General features: G+C 43.6%; 2 long non-coding RNA genes across 8 annotated transcripts in view; one reads left to right on the forward strand and one right to left on the reverse strand.

Moving 5' to 3' along the window:
- The window catches only part of LOC308481173, a 51,651-nt gene that overhangs the window by 16,403 nt on the left and 21,846 nt on the right, over nucleotides 1-13,402 (forward strand). The window lies entirely within an intron of this gene.
- LOC308481171 overlaps nucleotides 5,062-13,402 on the reverse strand; it is a 39,652-nt gene continuing 31,311 nt past the window's right edge. For all 7 annotated transcript variants that reach the window (XR_013988495.1, XR_013988496.1, XR_013988497.1 and 4 more), the window contains 3 exons: nucleotides 11,242-11,367; nucleotides 7,378-7,475; nucleotides 5,062-6,701 (listed from right to left, as the gene is read on the reverse strand). This is a non-coding gene — a long non-coding RNA (uncharacterized lncRNA). The remainder of the gene's footprint in view (nucleotides 6,702-7,377; nucleotides 7,476-11,241; nucleotides 11,368-13,402) is intronic.

A 13,402-nucleotide genomic window follows, 5' to 3' on the forward strand; every position in this document is an offset into this window, starting at 1 on the left:
CAACAACATCTGAAAGCTCACAGGTTCACCATCCCTATTCTAGAGCCAGACACATCTAGATTATATTGCCCACCTGGCCAGTAGCATCTCTGTTACTGGCAGGGGCTCTCTAGAAGAGAATAGTGGTGGATTTATTGTCTGAAGAACCCTGTGTACAACCTTTATTTGGAGCCCTATTCATTCACCTAAATAAATGCACCTGTGTCCAAAAATATGACAGAGTGAAATGCATAAGAATGGTTTAGTTAATAACATGGCTTATCTTTTTTAAACATGGCTTATATTATTATTGTTTCTGGCTGGAACCTCTCACCACTCCTCATCAACCAGCCTGTGCTTATCACTATGTGGACAAAATATTTCTTCTACGAAGGCACCCTAAATGCTCAACCTGGGATCACCGAACGACAAGGATGGCTCTGCACATCAGGTTGAGCAGCTGAGTTGCCAACTGACCAAAAAGAACCCAAACTACAGCCTGCAGATTAAGCTGTTGTTTGAAGCACCGGAGCAAGCTCCGACAAAGAATCTGGCAACCCCATTGAACAGTTACTCCACTGCAAATGGAAGTTCTTCCACAGAGAAGAGGTGGAGCATCTGAGGTGCAGCAACAGCCTCTGTGGCTTTCCCTGCCTGAGCTCTTCTGAGGCTGCAGTCATTCTGAACTGTTACATGCCATTAAGGCCCACGTGAATTTCCAGCCCCGCTTCTGAGGAACAGTTTGCTCTAGTCTGGAAGGTGCTGCGTTAGCATTCCCAGATGCCCTGCCTCATTTCAAGAGGAGCTTGGGGGTAAAAGGAAGGAAGAAGAAAAGGCAGGAAGCTTGGGGGAATAGAGGCTCCTGGGTTGCTTCAAACTCTGGTTCAGATCGGGTTAATTGTTTGTTAGATGAACAATGATCACCCCAACCACTTAATTCATTGTTTAAAATTTGTTAACAAAGGAAATTTAACGATATCTTAATTGGGAAGGATTTCTAATTTGCATCAAGGGCATGTTAGACAAACAAGACACAATTCTCCCTTTTGTTTCCCAGCACTGTGGCAAGAAAGATTACATGATATGACACAACATGTTCCACATTTGCCATTTATCATTTTATAGCCTTTACACACTCGTACTGTATAATTAGCCTTGGCTAATTTTACCTGTGTTGTTGTTTGCCCTGTAATTTAGAGAGAATAGGCTGCGCTGACGCTTTGTGATTTAGGCTGGGGCAATCAGCTGGCATTTTGCCACAGGCCTGCTGCTGATATCATGTGACTGCGATGAAGTACATATGCTGCAAAAACGCAGGAGGCTTTAAGGGCCTTGATTTAGTTAATTACACTGTGCAAGTTGAGTAGCTCCCCTCAGTTTCCTTTTCCCCCCTTTCGCTTTTCTCTTCTTGTGTACTAATAAGTGAGAATCTAACCCTCTCAGGCTCAGGCCTATCTCAAAAGCCATTGTACGTCACTGGAATAAAACCCTCACATTATCTATTACTTAATTATTTAAAAGCATCTACTCTGTTTTCATAAATTATCTATGTGTCACAGACATTGGCATACAAGCATGTCAGGAAGGGGGAGAGAGGGGTGGCTGCAAAATGTCACCAGTTTCTCAAGGGACTCTGTGTGCACACATGCTAAGAGACCATAATTTAAACCAAATATATATATTTTTAAAGCCATTCAGCATTGCAGAGCACAGCCCCAAGCACTGGAAGTTTTCTCCTAGACACCCCACTGACTGAGTTGATGCCAGACGTGGAGCACATAGCCCAGGCACCTCATAAAACAGGACATATCGGGTAATACTGGCAAGAACAGCCTTACTGTGAAGGAACATAGAATCATAGAATTGTAGAGTTGGAAGGGACCACGAAGGTCATCTGGTCCAACCCCCGGCAATAAAGGGCTCGAACCTACAACCCTGAGATTAAGTCTCATGCTCTACCAACTATGTTATCCTAGCAAACATGAAGCAACGGCTTCAAGCATCAAATACTGAAAGAAAACTCATTAATGTGCCTTCGCTTTCTGGGTGCTTCCAGACAACCTGATTTTTGAGGATTCATCTAGATTTGCTTTGCACAGAGGTTAGGCATTGTTAGCTATTTAATGAGCATTTGTTTGCAGGGAAGCTAGATGACATCATGCCAAACCAAAATGCTTTCCTGAGCATTTTCCCCATCACTTTTGTTATCACAAAAAGTTCAGTCTTCTTGGTGAAGTGAGTTTGTTGCACAAAACCTCCTATCAACTATAAGCTGATTTTCCTGGGATGTGACTGAATCTCACCCAAAAGCAGCGACAGTCCAGAAGTACTCCCTCCCTCTCTCTAGATCCCTCTCCCAAAGCCCTTTGTGCTCTGTTTCAGAGCAGTACTGTGCACTAGTGCTGCTTGTGAAGCATCAGGGAGAACTTTTTGACTAAAAGGGTTGGAAGGGCACTTCCTGTAGGCGGGCAAACCCACATATAGCAACTCAGAGTGGAAGAGAGGTCACTTTACTACAGTGAGCATACAAGCACACCAGGTACCTGTTATCTATGCTGCATGCCCATGCATGCAGTGAAGAAAAGTATACCTCTCTCCTTACCCCTTTCCCCACACATTTATCCTATATGTGGATATGGCCTAGCACTAGTTTTATTTTTTAATTTTTATTAAAGATTTTCTTGTTTTACAGAAGTAAGTGTAACGTCTCTCATATTTTTTCCATGTAACATTTTTACAAATCCGTTTTATTTGTTGAGACATTAGGGGGAGAAAAAAGAAGAAGTGGTGGAGGGAGGGAAGATGGGTGCGGGTGGGGCCGTGTGGCGATGTTTCTGTTATGCGTAATGTATGTAGGGTTTGGTGTCAGCGCTGCTTGTTCTGTTCACTTGTGTTCCTTTGGTGGTGCGAGAGGTTGGGGTTGGCCTAGGGTGTGGTTGTTTGTTTGTGATTGGCTGAGGTGATCTTTGTTTTCATGTGTGAGTGGGGTGGGTGGGTGTTTCGGATCAGGTTAGCCATATTGATTTGTATGCTGTTGGTGGATTTTTATCGTTGTCTTGTTGGGTTGTGTATGTGATAAAGGGGAGCCATAAAGGCGTCTTCTTCTGTTTGTCCCCGTGTCAGTTTCAGTTTATTGGTTAATTTTTCTAGTAGGACTGTTTCCCATACTATTTGGTACCATTGGTCCATGCTTACTCCTGACAGGTCTCTCCAGTGTCTGGTTATGGTGTTTCTGGCTGCTGAAAGTAGGTGGGTTATGAGTTCTTTGTGGTGTAAATGGGCATTGTTGTCTTGGAAGATGTTTAGTAGGGCCAATTCTGGGGTGATATCTAATACTTGCTTAGTTATTTTACGTATTTCTTGTGTGGCTGTTTTCCAGAATAGTTGGATTTTGGGGCACTCCCACCACATGTGGAGGTATGTGCCTGTGGAGGTGCACCCTCTCCAGCATTTTGGTGAGGTTCCTGGGCGTATTAGCGCTAGTTTTCTTGGTGTTAGGTACCACCTGTAGGTGAGTTTCAGTGTGAGTTCTTTTCTTTTCGTTGATATGGATTTAAAGGGGGGTTTAGACCACATTCTGGTCCATTGAGTGGGGTTAATCTCATAGCCTATGTCATTCTCCCACTGTTTTTTGATTGCGTCTAGGGGGTTTGTGGGCTAGCACTAGTTTTATTAAAATAAAAAACCCTGTAGTGAATTATTTTATGAAATGGAAATTTTTTGAGGCAATATCTGTCTGCACAATTTGTTCCCTTTCACAGAGACAGAGAAAATTGGTTGGTGCTCATATTGGTAAATAATAGTTAACAACAGTTCATTTCAATTGGTTAAATGCCTTCCCTTCCCTTCCTCGGTCTGAGTGCAAGGGTTATAACTTCCTCCCTTTACTCTCCTTTACAAAGCAGGTCCCAGAGCCTCTCTAGTATTTTCTACTTGTCTCCTCTAGTGTCCCCTTTCTCCTCCCTGGTGGTAGCTTTAAATCTCATGTGGGCTGTCTCAACATTTCATCCTTGGCTCTTTTCCTTCTGTCTGCTCATTTGCTCGCTCTAGGATACCTTTTCACTGCCTAGCCCAGGTAATGATCATGTCACTCATTTAATCTTCGTTCCCAATTCCCAATAGCATCATCAAGCATATAGGGTTCCCTGAGATACATTAGGACTGTCAAGAAGGATTCTTTGCCCTGCTTCTGATGTTACCATTTTCATTCATGGGAATGAGCCCATAAATGATTCCCATGGAGAAAAATGTAATGTTAAACAAACTCTTCCCCTCATGTCTGCTGCCAAGACAGAAAGTATGACTTTGCCTTGTGTTGCCTGTTCTTGGGACATTTACATGGACAATGTTAAGTGCCTTCTTGCATAGGCCGTTTGGGTGGAAATGAGAATGTTTCTCATGCAAGATTCTAAATTCTATCTATTGGTTTTCCATTCAAATTGCAGGTACAAAACTTGTATTGGGCGTTTTGTGTGAAAATTGCACAGGGCCACGGGAAGCTGCCTTATGTAAAGTCAGACCTTTGGTTCATCGAGTCCTGTATTGTTTACACCAACCAGAAACAGCTCTCCAAGATTTCAGACAGGGCTCTCCCCCATGCATACCTGGAGATGCCGGGAATTGAACTCCTGAATTTCTGCATGCTGTAGAGGCCCTTCTTCAAATAATAACCAATAATGACCTTTTATTTATTTGGTACCATCACAGTGCACACAGCACTTTACAGAGTTTTCTTCGTAAAAGAAAAAAACATAACAACAGCAGACATGTTGCATACCTTCCAACATTTCTCCAATGAAAATAGGGATGTCCTATTCCAGGGGTCAGCAACCTTTTCCAGCTGCGGGCCAGTCCACTGTCCCTCGGACCATGTGGTGGGCCGGACTACATTTTGAAGGGGGTAAAAGAACAAATTCCTATGCCCCACAAATAACCTAGAGATGCATTTTAAATAAAAGCACACATTCTACAGTACTCATGTAAAAATATGCTGATTCCTGGACCATCTGCGGGCCAGATTGAGAAGGTGATTGGGCCGCATCCGGCCCCTGGGCCTTAGGTTGCCTATTCCTGTCCTATTCCATAATAATAATAATTTTATTATTTATACCCCAACCATCTGACTGGCTTCCCCAGCCACTCTGGGTGGCTTCCAACATATATAAAAACAAGACAAAACATTAAAAATAAAAAACGACCCTAAACAGGACTGCTTTCAGATATTTTCTAGAGGTTGCGTAGTTACTTATCTCCTTGGCTTGAGGGTTGTATAACTCCATACCCTCTAACATTTCTCCAATGAAAATAGGAACATTCTAAGGGAAAATGAGACATTCAAGGATCAAATCAGAAACCAGGACAGCTTGTGTAAATCTGGGACTGTCCCTGGAAAATAGGGATACTTGGAGGGTCTGATGTTTCTCTTCTCCCAAGCAATTATGGTGGGTTTAAATTTTAATATAGCCCTGTCCTGGCCCAGATTGGCTCATGGCTCCTAGCAGAGGCTGGTTTAAGACGTGGCACTTACTGGATGAGCTGGGTCACATCCAGAAGAGCAGTCACATGTGATAGAGCAAAGTCAAGACAGGCTATGTCAGATCACAACAGGCAAGGCATGGCACAACAGGAAGGACCAGATCACACCAGACACACCTTGGTATGTCCAGATGCTGGACAGGTGCTGGCTAGAACTCACCCAGGAGACCTGCTGTCTCAGCAGCACACTAGGCCTTATGAGGGCTAGGTGGTCTGGACCTGCAGCCTACCCTGATCTCCCTTTAAAGGCCCACTGCCCAGTTCTGCATTTGCACTTTGAACAACATAACAAGCGATTTCCACAGGATCGTTGAACAAGGGGGATCTGCTGTGTGGAGCACTGATGGTTTTGCCTGTGGTGACAGAGCATACCAGCTCAGAAGGCGTTGTGGGGCAATGCTGGTGGGACAGAAAATAAACAAGAATAAGGACACAACTCTGGAGCAAAAGGGAGCCAAAGGCATGTAGAACATGTGCTGCAATCCAAAAGAGGTGCTTCTTTCCATACATCTGTTCACCAAATGACAGGAATCACTTCAATTTCTGAAATTCCAAAACTTGCATTCAAAACTGAAAGGGCAACAGTTGAAATTAGTGCCCATTTCAAATATTTGCAGGTATTTGCTTCTGGTTGTCCCACATAGTGTTGCCATATTTCAAACCGTTGCCAAAGTTGTTGAGCTTTCTTTCTTCCACCCAGACACTGCTGCAGACTGCGGTATTCTGGATATTTCCGGGAAAATCCAGACAACCCTATCTTACAAGTGCTCTGCTCTGTTCACACCAAGTTTCCACGACCGTTCAATGTAGTAAAAGCAAGAACAGAACAGTGTTGTGCTTCTTGAAGCTATATGTAGACGTATTTTCAGGCCATTGAGCTGTAGCGCAGGTCAGGTTGACCTTCACTGCTGCAGCAACTGTGAAGACATTCCAAGACATCTAGCCAGATACTTCGTTCCAATGGAAGCTGGAACTGAATGAAAGGGAGCAGCGAGTTTACTGCCAAAGGACCCAACCTTCACACTTTTATCAGCTGATGGCTGCTTCTAAATGGAAGCAAGAGGAATTTACCCTTGTAAACTCTTGAGTATCTGCTGCAAGGGAAAATATTGTCCTCTACACACATCCTCACAACTCTTGCCTTCAGAAGAAAAAAAAACTGTTCCTGATGAGGCAGCAAATGTTTTCTATAGGAGAAAGAAAATGATCAGCGCTGTTTTGGAGAAAAGCAAGAGTGAAGAAATGCAGAAGAAAAATTGCTGGGGAGATAGTGATAGATGATAGATAGATAGATAGATAGATAGATAGATAGATGCCCCCCCCCCCCGTGTTTTACATGCCAAAAAGGACTGACTGTAAATTGTATTTCTGAGATTCATCCCAGAGCCACTTTAAAAGCAGCCCACAGCCTCATCAGGGAGACAGTAAACACTAAGTCATAATTACCTCATAAAAGCAGGGAGCCTGTGTTTTCTGAATACACCAAATTTGGTCTCATCTCACTGAAATAAAGTCTGTTAAATCTATTATGTGCTACCCTGGTTTGTTTAAACCCAATTAGTGCTTGTGTTAAAAAGAAATTAAGCCAAGGGTAGGAGTATCAAAGCTTCTCTTTTCTAACTTGATTGTCTTTTTAGCAGAGGTATGAAACGCTGAACTTCAGCTCTCATTAAAAGGGCTGTTCATTCCAGGACAGCGTGTCTTGTGGTAGTGAAGGCTTACACTAACAGTGAACTGTGGAAAAATCTCTCCCCTTTGGCAGCCTGCATTAACGTTTCTCCAGCAAAGGGATTTCTCTTGAACTCAACAGTGCTCTATGAGTTACTGTACAGTAAAAGAAAATATTTTTCAACACGATCTCACCTTGGTTTTAATATCCTACCAGGTGACATCTGACACCGTGCTGGGGAGAATAACGCCTCTCTAGGTAGTCTTTTCAGCATTGCTTGAAAATGAACAGTCTGTGCTATTAATATGGCCAATGTAATTAGCAGAAACAGTGCGAGCCATGTTTAAAAATAAAGATGCTGCCAATGTTTCCTAAAGCATTTCCAGCAGCTAACATTGCATCTCAACCATTGCGGCTGGTCTTATTAGTGGGCCAGAGAGGAAATGGAATGTGATGCGGAGATTTACGGAGTGAGGGGCACAGTCGGAAGAGTCCATTCCATCTGAGATCTGGCAAAGAGTGTTGATTCCTTCGGATGACAGCCCTGGTTTTAAAATCAAGCATCAAGCCCTCATGGTTACTAAGCCCAGCTTTGCAAAAGGAAAGAGCAGGGCTTTGTTTCCCTGTTCTTTTGTTCACAATCTCAAAATCAAATACATTTGCCAATACACTCCCATTTCCCCTTATTTACCTGTACCCTTTCTTATTTGGCCGTACTGACCCTTGATAATCATTTCTGTTTACATTTTTAAACATACTAACTGCTTTACCAATATTACTTCATTTATTTTCACAACAATCCTTTCAGATAGGCCACTATTCTTCTCATTTTATGGATGAAGCTGTAGGGCTAAAAGAGAATGACTACTAGCCAAAGGTTTGAGTGTTTATGATTTTGAAGCTACCTATCCTGGGATTTAGCTGAACATATTACCTTTAGTCTGCAGTAAAAATCAAGTCATAACAGACTAAGAAATTACACAAATTGGGTCCTCCCTTAAAGAGGGCACGTATTGCGGTGAGACCTGGCAAACCGACACCCTGTGCTGTGGGTGGGTACAATTGGTCAGCCACAATACCCGATTGGTAGGTCCCTCGAAGCTGGGTACAATCTGGCCAATGGGACGCAGTCCAAACGGTTTAAGGGACCTATTTATACCCATGCACGTGACCCAGAGCTTCCTCTTTCGGCGCGTGCATTCGGAACACCCGCCCACCTCACCCTACTTTTAGGGCTTTGTGCTTGACCTTGCTATGCCGTCATGTGTCGTCTGTCGTTGGGACAGGGGCACGGCAGGAATTTTCCCCATGTGGCTGATTGGCTGTTGCCATTTGGGTTTTGCCTGCCACTTAGCAAATCGTCACAACTTGTAAGGTTGTGGATAGGCTCTGGTTCAGGTGATAGGGATGGGAGAACGCTTTCGCCATCCCTATGTGAAGGGTATTCCGTTAAAGGAATCTAGGGACTCGATGGTTTGGTCAACCCCTGAGAGGGGGTTGTGCCCGTGCCTGAGTCCAGGGGGACATTTGGGTGGTGGAGTTATCCCGTTCCTGGCTTTCCGCTTATCCAGGTGTTCACCCTTGGCTGACCTATCCTGGAATCCTGGGTCAGCGCTACCTGAATGGCAGGGAGCTAGTTGAACCAGAGCCTATGCAACCAGTCACTTTCTGTAATCAATAAAGTTGTGGCCTAAATTTTGCCAAAAACCAAACCAAAATTTTGAGTCATGTGTGAATTTATTTAGGGGGCAGGTTTCAGGGTCTGAACATGCAACAACAGTTCTTTTCTTTTCTTTTTCTTTTTCTTTTTCTTTTGCAAGCAGATGGAATCACTCGTGAATGTAACATTCAAGCAGAAACTCTGGGAGTTCCTGCCATTGTGCATTCCAATCGTAGCAAGTTTGGCCTGAGAACCGACTGTGAATGCACAATATATACAATACAGAATAAGTGGAGAACTCACTTAAAAGGAATTTTGCCAGATTAATTGGCCTGTGCTAGAGCAAGAGTCCCAGCTGCACATAAATACGCATAGAGTCAGAAAACAAGTGCCATAAATTAAGACGAGAAAACTGACATGATGGGACTATTTTGGAGAGTGACTGTGGACATATTTTTGCCTATAATAGAACTGAATTTGGCAGCCACATAGTGAATTCATTATGGAGCGCTGAAAGGAACTAGATTTTGATGACAATTCCCGCATGTGCACTGTGTTTGACCTAGCTTGCTTCTAGCAAAGGGAATCGCCGAGGTCACGGTGCAACGTACAAAGAAAGACTCTGAAAAAAGCTGGTGCAATCCAGAAGAGATGGTAATTAGGGCTGAAATAGATTTGCACTGGCAGATGTTTCCAGGCTTGGGTGTCAGCTCTCCGACATATTTGAAATTCAGTATTTGGCATCTGATACCTGATATCCAGTATTTGTTAATCCTGTGAAAGAGGAACCTGCTCCCAACAGCAATGTTACACCACTTTGGGGCAAGCATAGCCAGGACACCCTTGTTCTGCCTACGAAATGGTACTGCCGTGGAAGTGCTACAATAGCAAAAGTCCTCCAGGCAAGCCTGTGTAACCAAGTGGCGATTTTAGGCTGTGTGCACATGTTTGTGAGTGACCAGGACTGAAATAACCATTGTGTTGTGTACATAGAGGAGGACAGGGGAAGGGACTGCAGCCCAGTGGCACAGCTTCTGCTTTACACAGAGAAGACTCTGGGTCCAATCCCTGGCATCTCCCAACAAGACTGGGAAAGGCTCCTGGCTGAAAACCTGGAGAGCCACTGCCAGTCAGCTGGATGGTCCAATGGTACAGTTCTGTACTAGGAAGCCGCCTGTGTTCCCTAACCAAATTGAGACCCTGGCCTTGTGTGTGTGTTTTTTTCAATCCTCCAATGGGAAAAGTATGCCTACCGTACAACCTTGACCCCAAATTCTTTCAAATTCCTGAAGCTCATAAAATAAAGGTCGCCCACTTATTTTTTAAAAAACCAGGAGAGTGCTGACCACCACGCCCCATTCTAGGAGAAACAGATACTCAGACTCTGTGCCATACCAGACATGATGCTATTCACATAACCAGCAATTCCATGGTTGTTTGGTTTTTTAAAGTGAACAGCGGGTATTGGGGCCCCAATCCAGACCAGAACCCTAGGAAGTATACAGGTAGGAGGCTTTAACCTTTTGTCCCCTGCTCTGATCCTGATCTGGTTCTCCAACCTCTCCAGCGCTCACTTGCATGGGAAGGGCAGCTTCTACTGGCATGAATGGGAGCTTTCCTTCCAATGCAAAGAGCATTGGCAAGGCCCCAGTTTGGATTCGGACCCCAAGAGAAGACAAGAGGTTGAAAACCACCTACACCCCTACAGCTGGATTGGGCAACCACTCCACCACTGCTTGCTTTTAAAAAAGGAAGCGTTCACACAACTGCTAATTGCATGAATGGTGTCTAGGGTGGGGTGGACTTCTGCAGGGTAGGACTGCCACCAAAACTCTGAACCTTGCCAGGAGGTGGACTAACCAATGACCATCTGAGACAGTGTCATGATTGCCATGAAAGCCTGAGCTGGCCCTAAGGCAACCAAGGCATAGGCATTGAAGTCAACCAGGATGAGAGTCCTAGGTTCCTCCAAAACCACACCAAAGACAGCCTTGGCCAAGTCAGTCGGGGAGGCTGTAGGGCAGCAAGGTGAGTGGTGCACCAACAGTACCCTCAGCCTGTCTCCATGACCCCATATCAGATGCAGGCCCTGCAATTCAGATGGTCATTATCATCTGTTAGCAGCTCCAGGTCTGGCCTTGTGATTAATCAATCAATAGCTGCTTGAGTAGTAGAGGCAACTGGATCACAAACACACACACATACACACACACACACAGCCAGCATGTTGCAGTCCAGAGGTTTGCCGAGCAGCTATTGATGTTTATACAATGATCTGTACATGACCTCAGACAAATGAACGAGTTATTATGTCTCTTAAAGAAGCTACTCAGAATAACCAATGCCCAACAAAATTTTGAAAAGAACAGGAGTTATAAGCCCATTTCCCCATTCTAACCTTAGCACAAACATTGCTTTACTCTGGCTTGTCTTCCTCTGCAAAGGTGAGATAGGAACTGGCTTGCTGTTGTTTTTCTCCTTTTGTTTTTTTATCTTTGATGCTGCGGTTGTGCAGGCCATTATCCTGTAATGGAGAGTTTAAAGCAAACTCTTAAAGCAAAGGCAGTATTGAATTCTTTAGGAAGAGCCATAATCTCTGTGCAGTAATTGAGGCTCATTCCACGCTAAAGTGACAGTCAATTATGACCTGAAAATGTTGTAAAACAGCCCTGCCAGCAGTCACTGTATGACTGACTATCAATTCTATAAATGGCCTGTTTACTTGATTTTGGCTGTATACCTTTGCATAATCCTCAAATGAGGTGTTTTTAAATATTTCAGAGCAGCATGTATTTATTTATTTAAAGCATTTCTTACCTGCCATTCATTGCCAGAGATCCCAGAGTACAATAAAAACAAACAGTGGCACCTATCAGCACAATAATACCATAAAACAAGAATAGATTTTTTTTAAAAAAAATCAACCAACAACAATCAATAAAAAATACTATAAAACCTGATCTAGAACATATGCCCTACAAATGCATCTGTCAGTTTATTACCATGAGGCGAGTTTCTTTGTCATTATCATTAGGAGCAAGTTCACGTATGCATGTCAATCATTTGATGACCGCAACATTGTGATGACTTCTGTGTGTGAATGCTTCATCACAAAAAACTATGAAGACATTTATTCTGGTTGTTCAAGACCAGGTCTTGAAGATCCATAAGAAGCAAAACATCTCCAGGAAGTGGTAAATATCATATATATTAAAGGAATACCTTTTGTCATGCTAGATAGAAATAGATATGTACACTAATGCCACATTGCATATGAAAAATGTCTTCAACATTCATCACTTTCCACTGTCCAATTTAGCAGGAATTTCTTCATTGTTCATCTTGGGACCCTCTCTGAAGTAGAGTCTGGCAGACATTTAGGAGGGAGCATGTAAGTGCCTCCGTGTCTGAGGCAGGATGATTTAGAATACCATACACTGGAAGCTGATCTTGCATTTAGGCCCCGCTTGTGGGCTTCACATAGACATCTAGTTAAGAAAAGGATGCTGGATTAGACAAGCCTTTGACCTGGTCTAGCAGGCTTGTCTTACATTGTGTGGATTCTTTGCATGGGGATAGCAACATTTTCTAGCTGTATCTATAAAATGGAGTTTGGTTTTTCCCTGGCCATTGATAAATCCCCAGAAACTTTGCCTAGATAACCACCGTCCAGATAATGGAAGGAATTCAATGTAGTGCTAAGGAAATTGTACCACCAGTTCAACCATGGCAGCTTGCCAGATGGAATGATCTCTCTCTCTCTTCTCCACCCTGTTCTGCGGGTTCCCCAACACACACTCTGAAGCAAATTTGGATGGCACAGGATGGGCAGAAAGCTCCACTGCACCAGTGGAAGATGTTGTGCTGGCTTTCTCTAGTGGGACTCATTAGCTGAATCCAGCCCTAAGTCTCCACACAGAAACATTGCACACACCAGATTGCCCTGCACACTAGCTTTTAAAAGTTTAGTCATGATTCCCAAATATTAGAATAGAAAATGGTCTCTTTTTTAAAAAAAGGGGGGAAAGAATGAAAGCCCTCGTGAGGTATTAGACTTAAGATTCACATCAACAGAGATAGATGCAAATAACTACCGATCGGACCCAATTTTCTGTACGAGAAGAATCATGTTATTCCGTTCAGTCTGATCATGCAGTATAGCAGGATTCAACCGGCCTGAGGACTAGGAGAAGGAAGGAGGAATATCAGGTTTTTATCGTCACTATTATAGCAGAATTAACTCTAGACGACAGTTACTTGGATTAGAATATCCATTTCACTCAGAAGTATGTGCTGAATAGCAGCCTAAGGCACCACCCTTGGGGGGGGGGGGAGTTACAGAGTATCTAATTTGCACTAAATCATCTTGAAGTTTTGCTCTTCAGGCTCATCTGCCCTTCGGCTTTCCCCAACCCTTTCTTGATTCCGCCTCCTTCCCCTCTTCCTTCACTGAGAGGCCCTTCTCACATTTTTGCAACTGGTTCCATTTTATCTCCTGAATGCTTCCTGTAGCACGGTGAATAGGAAACAGCAGTAAATGATTGTACCTTTCATAAATT

This window comes from Podarcis pityusensis (genome assembly GCF_964106645.2).
Source record: "Podarcis pityusensis genome assembly, chromosome: 7".
NCBI classification, from domain to species: Eukaryota; Metazoa; Chordata; class Lepidosauria; order Squamata; family Lacertidae; genus Podarcis; species Podarcis pityusensis.